This window comes from Schistocerca americana, chromosome X (genome assembly GCF_021461395.2).
Source record: "Schistocerca americana isolate TAMUIC-IGC-003095 chromosome X, iqSchAmer2.1, whole genome shotgun sequence".
Taxonomy (NCBI): Eukaryota; Metazoa; Arthropoda; class Insecta; order Orthoptera; family Acrididae; genus Schistocerca; species Schistocerca americana.
Window position 1 is genome coordinate 330,905,612 of NC_060130.1, and position 13,627 is coordinate 330,919,238.

At 42.0% G+C, this 13,627-nt stretch overlaps 1 pseudogene; it reads left to right on the forward strand.

Annotated features, from left to right (window-relative positions):
• The first annotated feature begins 9,215 nt into the window (after nucleotides 1–9,215).
• On the forward strand, nucleotides 9,216–9,333 carry LOC124557252 (annotated as a pseudogene).
• Nucleotides 9,334–13,627: the final 4,294 nt, after the last annotated feature.

Below are 13,627 nucleotides of genomic sequence, written 5' to 3' on the forward strand. Positions count from 1 at the left end.
GACCAACAATAACCAACGACTAATGGTAGTTATAGTAATTGTTGCCTCCAAAGATGTACGATATTAAAGAAAACACGTATCTCTGCTTCAAGTAGAGCATCTGCAGCACATCAACTGTGATTACAGTCCAATTAGTAAGGTGATTTATATGTGGGACAAATGTGTTCCACGTACGTGAAAGGGTTAACGTATCTGTCTGACCTTATGAGTTAATATTTGGTCCACAATGCGACAATCTTTATTTGTAGCTTAAGCAATGTCATGCTCCTTGCATACTCTGTCTAGGATATTAATTCCCTTCCTAGGTGTTGTTCCAATTTCGTTCCACGTCCACAATAATTGTTACCAGGGATATGATATTTCGAACGGAAGATTCTCGAGAATACCACCTCCATTTCTGTTGATACATTTCCTATCACTCATGTCACGCTAGTGCGTGGTTTGAGGTTTGCGTTTCCTACTATACGTATAGTAAACTGCGAGTGTTCACCCAACTGTTGTGCTTTGGTGAGAGGCCGAAACTTATCACTAGTGCCTTGTTCCTGTGGCGTCTTAAGACGCACTCTACGAGGAACACGTCCCGTTCAGAGCTATTCTGCAATTCCTCTGTGAAAAAAACTCTCAGCAATTTTTTCACCATCATTCGCCTTCCAGATGTACGTACTCTGCACCTTGAAAACAGTAACAGTTCGGTAGCTATGACTTCTCAAACGTGGTATTGTATTTCAAAATTCGTGCCAAATCACCTACGTTGAAGTTCTGCTTGCCTGGATCCACCAATTTAACACAGTAGTATATTGTACACTACTGGCCACTAAAATTGTTACACCACGGAGATGACGTACTACAGACGTGAAATTTAACCGACAGGAAGAAGATGCTGTGATACGCAAATGATTAGCTTTTCAGAGCATTCACACAAGGTTGGCGCCGGTGGCGACACCTACAACGTGCTGACATGGGGAAAGTTTCCAACATATTTCTCATACACAAACAGCAGTTGACCGGCGTTGCGTGGTGAAACGTTGTTGTGATGCCTCGTGTAAGGGGGAGAAATGCGTACCATCACGTTTCCGACTTTGATAAAGGTCGGATTGTAGCCTATCGCGATTGCGGTTTATCGTATCGCGACATTGCTGCTCGCGTTGATCGAGATCCAATGACTGTTAGCAGATTATGGAATCGGTAGGTTCAGGAGGGTAATACGGAACACCGTGCTGGATCCCAACGGCCTCGTATCACTAGCAGTCGAGATGACAGGCATCTTATCCGCATGGCTGTAGCGGATCGTGCAGCCACGTCTCGATCCCTGAGTCAACAGACGGGAACGTTTGCAAGAAAACAACCATCCGCACGAATAGTTCGACGACGTTTGCAGCAGCATGGACTATCAGCTCGGAGACCATGGCTGCGGTTATCCTTGACGCTGCATCACAGACAGGAGCGCCTGCGATGGTGTATTCAACGACGAACCTGGGTGCACGAATGGCAAAACATCATTTTTCCGGATAAATCCAGGTGCTGTTTACAGCATCATGATGGTCGCATCCGTGTTCGGCGACATCGCGGTGAACGCACATTGGAAGCCATAATGGCGTGTCACCCGGAGTGATAGTATGGGGTGTCATTGGTTACACGTCTCGGTCACCTCTTGTTCGCATTGACGGCGCTTTGAGCAGTGGACGTTACATTCCAGACGTGTTACGACCCGTGGCTCTACCCTTCATTCGATCCCTGATAAACCCAACATTTCTGCATGATAATGCACGACCGCATGTTGCAGGTTCTGTACGGGCCTTTCTGGATACAGAAAATGTTCGACTGCTGCCCTGGCCAGCACATTCTCCAGATCTCTCACCAACTGAAAACATCTGGTCAATGGTGGCCGAGCAACTGGCTCGTCACAATACGCCAGTCAACCGTCTTGATGAACTGTGGTATCGTGTTGAAGCTGCATGGGCAGCTGTAACCGTACACGCCATCCAAGCTGTGTTTGACTCAATGCCCAGACGTATCAAGGCCGCTATTACGGCCAGAGGTGGTTGTTCTGGGTACTGATTTCTCAGGATCTATGCACCCAAATTGTGTGAAAATGTAATCACATGTCAGTTCTAGTATAATATATTTGTCCAATGAATACCCGTTTATCATCTGCATTTCTTATTGGTGTAGCAATTTTAATGGCCAGTAGTGTAGGTATTACGATATCCATGATTGCTACCTGGATGGAATGTTTGTGGCAGTATGAACTGCTTGAGTAGTGGGCATTGCGGTAAATGCACCATGAATCAGGTCCAGGAGGGTAAAGGTGCTGTGCTGGTTTTTCATCAGTTGATCGTCTGTGGGAGAAGGTAGCCTATACTGCCTCCTTCATTTTCAACTAACCCTCAGTATTATTTTTAATGGCCATCCCATAATACTACTGTGATTCATCATTCATTTTATCTTTCAGCCTGACTCCTATGGTTTTACCACCAGAAAGTTTCTTGTTTCTCAAACTTTGTTTCAACTTCCTCAGCCTGGTGCCCATCCTCTTCTGGACATGACCAACACATTCCAGGTTTTTGGTGATCTTCTCACCATAAGGCTGAGTGGCTACTTCATTGTTATATGCTTTTGCTTCTTCATCGCCTAAGAACTTAGTTTAACACACTACCCTTTCGTTCACAGATCGACTAAAAATTTCAATAGCTGCGGAGGCCTCTATACCACCACTTGTTCGTTCATAATTTCTGTCACAGAAATGCCCTTCTTCATCCCCCGATTTACACCTATAACAATGTTTGGTTACAATCTGGAAATATGTTACAATCTGGAAATCTATTACCTTTCCAGTGTCCCCACTGGTCACCATTGTAACAGAATTCTTAGAACTGTAGCTACATTTCTGCCAAGTGCCATCAAAAGCTACTGGTATGTCAGTCATACCATCATTTATTTCAACAGCTTCGTTTGCAGCACCCTTCATTGACTCACATGCAACAGATTCCACAGCAGCTCCAATAAATACTGCATACTTGCCGATTTTACAAGGTGGGTGTGGCATATTCATCACAGTATACATTGTTTCTGCTAGAGTGGTCCTGTGCCAGTAGCTCTCAAACCATAAAACCACCTATCATTTAATTCAAAATAATTATCTTTACACTCAACAGAATTCCAAAATGAATGAGTATATTTACTACTGGCACAATTAATGATTAGTTTCCTGGCTAGTCCATTTGATACCTCACTGCCTTCATGTAAACTAACTGGCCCTCCACATATTTTACAACACACCCATTCACCTACCACCCTTGTCAGGATGTGTAAATCTATCAGAAGATAACCTAACCTATCAATTACATCACTTTCATCTTGAGAAAATTGTGTATCACAACGTTTTATTTTAATCTTCGAAGCACTAACGGGTGTTTCTTTAGATACTGACGGGTTTGCCTGTATTTCATTGTCTGTAACTTCACACGCCACATGTTGAACACAATATTTCCCTTTATTCGAAAATCTATTGCCATGAAACCCACGTTTCTTAAAAACACTGCATTATGGCGTCATACTTTACTATTGGAGAGATTTGCCAATCTATTCGTCGCTTTTCCTCGGGAAAACGTTAGCACTTCGACATACAACGCGTGTTTACACTATGAAACGATACGATACTAATTTTTATAGTGCTCCCAATAGAAACACGTAATTTTACCTTTATAACACAGCAATCCACAGCCTTATATATAAAAAGTTACCGATTTTATTATATTTTGAAGTAATGCACGTAAATATTTTAACATTTTCAACCGGTGTAGATTATATTTAAAAAAATACATCCCATGTGAGTTTATAAGTGATTTATAAGTATAATTTCACTCTGAAAATTGCAAATTTTATAATAAGATAAAACTCCGAAAATGCGAAAAACAATTTTTTTCCGTTCTAATTCCCCTTAAACCAGTAACATACAGTGTGAAAGGAGTGTCACGCATTATGAATGGAGATAGAAGAGAAGAAGTTGAAGAAGCAGAAGTTGAGGGAGTAAAGGCCATTCTGACTTCACTAATCGTTACAGTAAGGCTGACACAGAACTTTTGACGTCAGCAGGACGAAACCATATAGGTTAGGTAAGCAACCAATACCTTTAACTGAGAATGCAGGAAGAGCTGGGAAATGTTGGAATGAAGACAGTAAAGTGGGGGGTCAGTGATGCTGTTATTGCTTTAACTTTGTAGACGACATGCTGCTGTATGCTGAGCCGTTTTTTCGATAGTTTACAATTTATATAAGCTTTGAGACTACTGGTGTTGATGTTGGTCAAGTGCCTTAGCTATCGCCTTGATATATCCAAGCATATCTGTTAGTTTGGCGTTGACTTCCTAAATTTTCTCATTGACATATAGTTCACAATGCTGTATTCTAGCGTTGAACACCTCGACATTTATATCCTCTGCCTCGATAAGACTTTCCAGTTCCATTATTTTAGCGCTGATTGCCTCGATTTTCATGCAAAATTTGCAGAAGCGGAGGGAGTGGGGGCCTCTTACTCCCTGCCTCCCCTCCCCTCACTGACTTTGGCTCGAGACTGAACGTCATGATGCCTGGAATGACCTTGCAGATAAGAAAATGCTGTTCTACTGCCAGCGAAGTAGGACGTGTGCAAATACATTAGATCTCGCGGAATGACCACTCAGTTATCGTCGAGCTTATCTCTTTTCATAACCGAGATACGTTTGTTAACATACTTTCCATTCTACAAAACGTTTTTCGAGAAACTGTGATGAATCAATATTAATGTTTCGTCTTCTTTTGGGTAGTAGAGCAGAAATTTATTATTTTTGACTGTTGTAAAACTAACTTGCATAAGTGGCATGATGAATTAATTCTTCTTGTTTTCTATTTCTTCTCCTTTTTGTTGGCCACGAACATCTGTAACTTTGTGTGATCTACGAGGAGTATGATACTTTGCTACTCATGGTTACTTCTAATAAGTAGTCTCTGGGGCTCATTCGGTGTTTCTGTGGTCAGAAAATCGAAATACCTGTTGCTCGTGTGTAATGTATTCTCTAAGGTGTGAAAAAGGTAATGTTGTGAGTGGGTGATTTTTTAGGGTTTTAAAATGGATGGTATCGGTTCAGGAAGATATCTTTTGGTGAGACGTGGACAGAGTTGAATTGGTCGTAGGTCATTATTCATTATTAAGTCGGAAGGTCACGATGACTTTACCGTGTTATGAAGGAAAAATAAAATGCCCAAAAACTTTTAAGACGAAACTGTAGTTACCGAGTGGATAACTAGGGCGTAGATACCTCTGAAATTATGATATCACCCATAGATTGTTATACTCAAAACCCTGAAGCCTACTGGAGTTTATATTGTACAAATGGGGTATTAATATCCAGAAAGTCAGTATATCTCTAGTGGACAGTCAATTTCGAAAATACAACTGCCTTTCTAACCTCACTAACGATCTGTAACACGGAGCGCCCTCTGGTGGAATAAATCTCAAATACACAGACTGGTTTGGAAATTACCCGAGATATTTTTGAATAAACTATCTACGTATTCCACTGAAAGGACACGGGGAAACAACGGAACTCTTAATCAGAGTGATTGGACTTGGATTTTAAGTTCGCTCTTCCGAAATAGCAATACCGTCTTATAGTTGTCCGCCAACTCATTTCCAATTCGAATCAATCGACCATGATGTTGTGTCAATGGGTGAGAATGAAATTACGGTCCTCAGAGTAGGTCAGTTGTTGATAGTTAGTTGGTTAACTCGGTCGAGTAATAGACGTACTTTACTCAAGTTTACATAGTCCTTGGAGGGACAATTTCTTTCGTTGTCTCATACAAGATCAGGTGCTCATTCTTGTTACCGGAAGGTCTGAGTGGAAAGAATTTAACATTTCGAATTTACTGACTCACATGTCAGTTGGCGGTAATGAGTGACTCAGTGTATGACAGACGCAAGGCACTGTCGCCAACTTATGGAGAGGGTTGGGTAGGGGTGGGGCTGTTGGAAAGCGTTCCGCACCCTGACTCTCATTTGACACCAGTTCTTGGACGAGAAGGAGGCCAGAGGAGACAGTAAGGCGGCAGTTATAAATATTCGGCTGCTTATTCTTTTGGTAAGTGTAACACATAAGAAATTATTGAGTGCAAGTTAGTTGTCATGTGTACAAAAAGGTTCGCAGAAAACTTGAAGCTGAAGTGATGGCATGACTGTTTCTATTGAGTTATTAGATTCTAGGCCGTATGGTTTCTAAACAGAAAGCAATAGAATTTATGTAGAATACAGTGTATACAAGTAAAACTTTTTTGGCGTATTGTTTTTGTACTCATTAACCTGCCACGCATGATGTTCAAGTTTCGTCAGTGTGGGGCTATAGAGTTGCAGTTTATTACACAGGACGTTTATCGAATTGCATTTTAGGAAATGTTCGGAAATGTCAATACGAAATAGCTTTTTTAAAAGCGATCATACATTTGGCTAATAATTTCCCACTTCTACGTATCGGATGGTCGATGGGCCAATTCTGTTTTCCAAAGACAAATAAAGAAGTGTGTCAGACTATAGAAACGAAAGAACATACATTCTCATACTGTTTTATAAAGATGTTGACATTGAAATGAAATCAACTCTTAGTCATCTATGAAGGATATGCGAAATTATAACTTTCTTTGTTACATGGTGAAGATGGTGTGAGGCTTCCGTTGGCTGTAAATTATTCTTGCTGAGTAGACTCGCCTCTTGATCCCTTATCTTCAAATTTATCGTTAAGTACAATAAAGTATTAAGACAACACCCTATTTGTTACGCAGGTCTGAAAGCAAATGGATATTAAAAGAAAATACTTCTGCTTAAAATATTCATTTCTTTGTGCGATTTCTTAAGCCTTAGAGTGTAACATATATTACGAATCACAAGCACACTGACACAGTGAGTGAAACACTCGTCTGCGCAGGATATATCCGAAAGCTAGACCTGTGATGATGAATGTCAATGTGGAAAAAGTGAATTAACAGTTATTTTTTCTAGCATTTCATCCTTGTACATGATACGATAAGCTTCAGCATATCGGCAAACAGAAATCACAACAGCGCTCTGACTGGAATGTTGATCACATATTTATCACGAGTAAAAAACAGAGGCTTATTTTTTAATGAATAACTCGTGGATTTCAAACTGAGTGGCAGTGTTTAATTAACACGACGTTGCGACGAATGTGATGCTGACCATTTTCAGCAAAGTTTCGAAATATGGTAGGTGTGTGGCCAGTTTTGAAAACCGGTAGCAACCTCTGATCCCTCCCGAATCTGTAATCCCATCTCCCGTATTTCGTGATAATACATATGAACTGCCCTTGTTTCAACTTTTCGATTTACTGTGTCATCCCATCTGGTAAGGATTCCACAGGAAAGCGTAGTGTAAGCAGTCTCTTTAGTAGGCTTGTGGCATCTTCTAAGGGTTCAACCAGTAAAAGTCTTTGGTTGGCCATCCCTAAAACATTTCATGTGTGTTGGTTCCATCTTAAGTTTATTCAGGTGGTAACCACTCGGTATTTAGTTGAATCTACAACCTTTAAATTTGAATTATTTAGAGTGCAACAGAAATTTATCGGAATTTTCGAAATTCATGTGAAGGACTCCACACTTTCTATTTTTTATGATCAATTGACACTTTTAGCACCGTCTAGATACGTATTGTAAATCATTCAGCAATTCGCTTACATCTTCTGGTGATTGTCCTTTGCGGTAAACGAGAGCTACATGTGCAGCCAACCTAAGAGGGCTGCTCAGATGCTCCCCTGAATCTTTTATATAAATTAGAAACAGTAGAGAGCTTATAACACTTCCAGTATGACTGGATGACTTCGTCAGTTACTACGAACTGTGACGTCTCTGACAATAAATCACGAATCCAGTCGCATATCTGAGACGGTACCTCATGAACACGCTATTTCATCAGAAGCCACTTGTGATGAACATTTAGAATACTAGAAATGTGGAATCAGTATGAGATATTTTAACGATAGCACTCATTACTTCGTGTAGATAAATAGCTATTTGTGTTTCTCGTGAACTATAATTTCTGAATTCGTGGTGACTGTGCGTCATGAGAGAGTTTTCTACCAACTGTTTCATATTGTTCAAACACAGTGTCTGTTCCAAAATCCTACTGCATATCGATGTCAGTGATATAAGTCTATAATTCAATGGATTGCGTCTATTTTCTATCCTGTATATTGGTATAATATGCACAAGTTTCTAGTCTTCATGTAAGCAATCTTTCGTCGAGCGAGTGATTATATATGACTGCTAAATACGGTGCTGTGAGGGCCATTGTTTTTCAGCCTCTGATCGGTCATGAAATTAAAACCACAGTGAAAATTCTTTGTACAGATGTGTTGCGGTGTGTCTCTTGTATACCCCTGCCTCGCTTCACGTCACATGTTTTAGTTCTAAGTGCACAATAAGCACTTAAAATGCATAGAAAACTGTGCTTCTCGCCAAGCGTGAAATCCTGCTGAGGGTTTCGCCTGAATTCATGCAACCCACGTAACGTTAAATGTCATCCGTTTGCGTTCTCTGTCGCATACTGCCGATACAGGGAAGACACTCCAGCATCGTTTTTCGTGTGAAGTGTCTGATCACCCATAATACATCCCGCACTTGCTTCTCTCTGATTTCTTCTCTTCGGTCACACAAGCCGCTGGCTATGACAGCAGCTTGTCACAGGCAACGAGCTGGAGACAATCGTAAGGAAATGGCGGAAATCACAGGCAGCTGCCTTCTATGACGAATGAATTAGCAGTTGTTAACATACTACGAAAACTGTCTAAATGGGAGTGGTTGCAAAGTAGAGAAGTAGCTAAGTGTTGAGAAACGAAAAAGCCCTCATATTTCATGAACATACTCCGAAAGAAACGTATGTGGTATTGTTGACAGATGTGAAAACGCATTGGGCCTCCATAGCAGATTTCTGCCAAAAAAAGTCGTAGGACTTATCCTAGAAAATTTCTCGAGTGTGTAGGACCAGTACCAAATAGAACGAATAAAGGACTTTGGACATATACAAAAAGAGCAACATGAAGGGTCACATGTTTGTTTGATTCACAGAAGAGCGTTACAGAATTTCAAAAGAAACTGATCTGACTTACTACAAAGGATAAATGCTAAATATCCGAGAAAACGTACCTAAACGCTATCTTTTAATTAGAAGTGCCAACGGCCTTGCCGCAGTGGTAACACCTGTTCCCGTCAGATCGCCAAAGTTACGCGCTGTCGGGCTGGGCTAGCACTTGGATGGGTGACCACCCGGTATACCGAGCGCTGTTGGCAAGCGGGGTGCACCCAGCCTTTGCGAGGCAAACTGAGGAGCTACTACATTGAGAAGTAGCGGCTCCGGCCAAGGAAACTGACATACGGCCAGGTGAGCGGTGTGCTGACCACACGCCCCTCCATATCCACATCCAGTGACGCCTGTGGGCTGAGGATGACACGGCAGCCGGTCGGTACCCTTGGGCCTCCATGGCCTGTTCGGGGGTTTAATCAGAAGTTATACTTGGAACGTTTCCTAGGTTCATATTATCTGGCAGATAATGAAATATCCAAACCTAAACTAAAAAACAGGCATTTGACCGTAACCTTCTGTCTTCGGATAATACACACATAAAAAATAGTTTTGCATCACCTCAGTTTCGAGGGTTCCGGAACCTGTACAGAAAATTGGAATAGAGATCAACATAAACATCATTTCCGTCCTTTTTATTGCTCATGAAAACAACATGTTGCATGTTGAACCACCATACAGCGAAACCTTCAGAGGTGGTGGTCCAGATTACTGTACACACCGGTACCTCTAATACCCAGCAGCACGTCGTCTTGCACTGATGCATGCCTGTATTCGTCGTGGCTTTCAATTCACTATTTCATCAAGGCACTGTTGGTCCAAATTGTCCCACTCCTCAACGGCGATTCGGTGTTGATCCCTCAGAGTGGTTGGTGGGTCACTTCGTCCATAAAAAGCCCTTTTTAATCCATCCCAGGCATGTTCGATACGGTTCATGTCTGGAGAACATGCTGGCCACTTTAGTCGAGCGATGTCGTTATCCTGAAAGAAGTCATTCACAAGATGTGCGAATTGTCGCCCATGAAGACGAATGCCTCGCCAATACGCTGCCGATATCGTTGCACTATCGGCCAGAGGATGGCATTCACTTGTTTTACAGCCGTTACGGCGCTTTCCATGACCACCAGCGGCGTACGTCGGCCCCACATAATGCTACCCCAAAACAGCAGGGAACCTCCACCTTGTTGCACTCGCTGGACAGTGTGCCTAAGGCGTTCAGCCTCACCGGGCTGCCTCCAAACACGTCTCCGACGATTGTCTGGTTGAAGGCATGTGCGACACATATCGGTAAAGAGAACGTTATGCCAATCCTGAGCGGTCCATTCGGCATGTTGTTGGGCCCATCTGTACCGCTCTTCATGGGGTCATGGATGTAAAGATGGACCTCGCCATGGACGTCGGTAGTGAAGTTGCACAACATGCAGCCTATTGCGCAGAATTTGAGTCGTAACACGACGTCCTGCGGCTGCACGGAAAGCTTTATTCAACATGGTGGCGTTGCTGTCAGGGGTCCTCCGAGCCATAATCCATAGGCAGTGGTCATCCCCTACAGTAGTAGCCCTTGATCGGCCTGAGCGAGGCATGTCATCGACAATTCCTGTCTCTCTGTATCTCCTCCATGTCCGAACAACATCGCTTTGGTTCACTCCGAGGCGCCTGAACACTTCCCTTGTTGAAAGCCCTTACTGACACAACGTAACAATGCGGAAGATCGAACCGCGGTATTGACCGTCTAGGCATGGTTGAACTACTGAACTACAGACAACATGAGCCGTGTACCTCCTTCCCGGTGTAATGACTGGAACTGATCGGCTGTCGGACCACCTCCGTGTAATAGGCGATGCTCATGCATGGTTGTTTACATCTTTGGGCGGGTTTAGTGACATCTCTGAACCGTCAAAGGGGCTGTGTCTTTGACACAATATCCACAACCAACGTCTGTCTTCAGGACTTCTGGGAACCGGGGTGATGCAAAACTTTTTCTGAAGTGTGTGTTACAGGACGATGCGTACGACAGAGAGATGTAGAATTTTCTTTAATACTGCTGCCTAGCCTTTGCACACCAGATGACATATCATGAGAGGAGTGATTTGATTTTTGACATACCAAAACACTTATCACTACTCAATGTGTCAATGTGGGAATTGGACTGTGTCTCGCATCTGGCACTGAACGATGGCCTGCTTTCCAGGATTGATTGATTACGTCACTGGAGTAGTTTCAATAGCTTCAAACGCTTCAGAATCATTACTTGTTAGAAGATAACACAATTTGATATTGCACACGTTTATAGATGAGAATGGTACCGTATCCGAAAGAACTTAATCGATAATTTTAAAGCTTGCTAACAGAAATGCGCCGTTTATGGTTAAAATACAGTAGCAATTTAGCTTTATTTTATGTTTATTTCAGTTAAGATGCAATCATTGTATTCTGAGGGTTAACTACTTCAAAAGCTTCTGTTGTTGTAGGAAGTTAGTTGCTTACAAAGTTAGTTACTTCGTCGAATGATGATAACTGAAAGCGTAGGATCGTGTTAATTCCACTGGTGACTTTATAAAGCAACAAAATGTTTGTGTGGAGTTGTTTAGCGTGTGCACATCCTACTGAGTTTGTTTAAACAGTGGCACTCACATGCTCGTAAGGCCAGGCGCATCAACTGTGTTGCTTCTCGCTAAATTAACTGTGTCGTCTTCGGTTAAAATACCGTAACAATTTTGCTTTGAATCGATGTTTATTCCAGTTTAGATATAGCCACGGTGTTCCGCGGCCCAACAGTTTCAAAATGTTTGCGTAGCTTTAGCAGACGAATGCGAATCTGATTTTGTTACTTCGAATAGCAGTGGCTACTTGCTCGTAATGCCAGGTGCATGCACGCAATTCTTCCGTCGATGAGCCTTGATATATCAGTTCGACTAAACTGTTTGGTTGAAAAAGTGAACGCCATGAACAGCTCAGCGACGCATTGCGTCCTGGGCTTCGTGCCTGGTCCACTGCTACACGCGGCTGCCCATCGTGTCATTCGAGCGTCCCACTTCCCGGGAAGCCGATGAAGCGAGAAGATTTGAGGGCAACATAACTGTCAACCCAGCACTCACGTTCCAAGAACACAGCAGTCAGTGCGTTGATGGAAATGTTTCTGAAACTCAGCAGAAGTTACGATCTCGGTCAATGTGCAGTGGAAAAACTACTGCATGCATTGTGATGGTTGTTGCAATCACACAGTTTAAGCAGTATATAACGAACTGGATATACAGCTGCTTTGGTTTAAGGGTTATAATGCTCAGTACATTTCCCCTGCCTCCATCATAGCACAGAGATATAAATAATTTCATTTACTGTCCCTTATCATGTCCACCTGAAATTCTGAGTTCATCAGTGAAGTCTTCAGTGATGTTAATTTTCCATTTCCCAAGGGTCTTTTCTTAAAAAAATATAGTGAACTACATGTGTGGTGGAAACCCATTCAAGGCGTGTTGACAGCAGCGTCGTCAAAATATATCGTTGAAACTACCGTTATCATTGGTCTATTATTGATGTCACAGATGAACTTAAACTACAAAGGTCCCTTAAGATCCATTACACTCGGACATTCCATCCTGAAAATTAACAAGATACCAGCAAAATTCATGCCTACTATAACGGTTCATCAATTCCTCTAAATCTCAAACTGAGTGAACATGTGTGGAAAATAATTTCAGTTCATTCATTTTTTTGTGTGCAGTGTCATAAACATCCGCCACCACACTTGATGATGTTCAATGGTCTGATGATAAAATAGGTTCTGGTGTTATGAGTCGTTTAAATTTTAAACGTACGGGCTATGTTTTAAGGCAGCAATTTTCTACTCTGCAGCAGCAAATGAGCAATTGTTCTCAACCGAACAAGTTCCTTCCCGCACATTGTTTGTTTCTTCCGTTCCTCAAACGAAATGACGTATCCTCCAGCATCAGCTAGAACGATCCATATTGAAAAAGTTTATGAACACTAGACGCATGCACGTTTGAAACAAAAACTGAGACAGCAATTTCTTAAACAGGCGAAACCATTTTGAATTTGAGTAATTCTAAGAATTTCTATTGGTAAACATTACCAATTCGAACAGGATAAGAAGATAACTTGACAGTGAAGCAGTAAGCCTTGAAAAGGGTCGTATGTGGTTGTCCGAGAAATTTTCGTGATCGGAAATAGTGAATTCTACTGCAATCCGTGTGAAAAGTATTACCATTCAGACATTCTTCAAAGGTAGAATCGTCTTAAAAAGTGGCATAAAGCAATCTTGCGCTTCTTGCCGCATCAGTTCAGGGTAGAATGCCACCACAGCAGCGGTTTTGACAATCAGTTGCTCCTGACGAATACAATGGACATAAACCACCCATTCGTTCAAAGCACGCACGTGACAGAAGGACCTAAAACGAGTATCTGGATATTAATAAGCAATAAAGTCGTCTGTGAGGTGTCCAAGGTGGATTATTTCGTTGGTTCAATTTAAGGTATGATCGT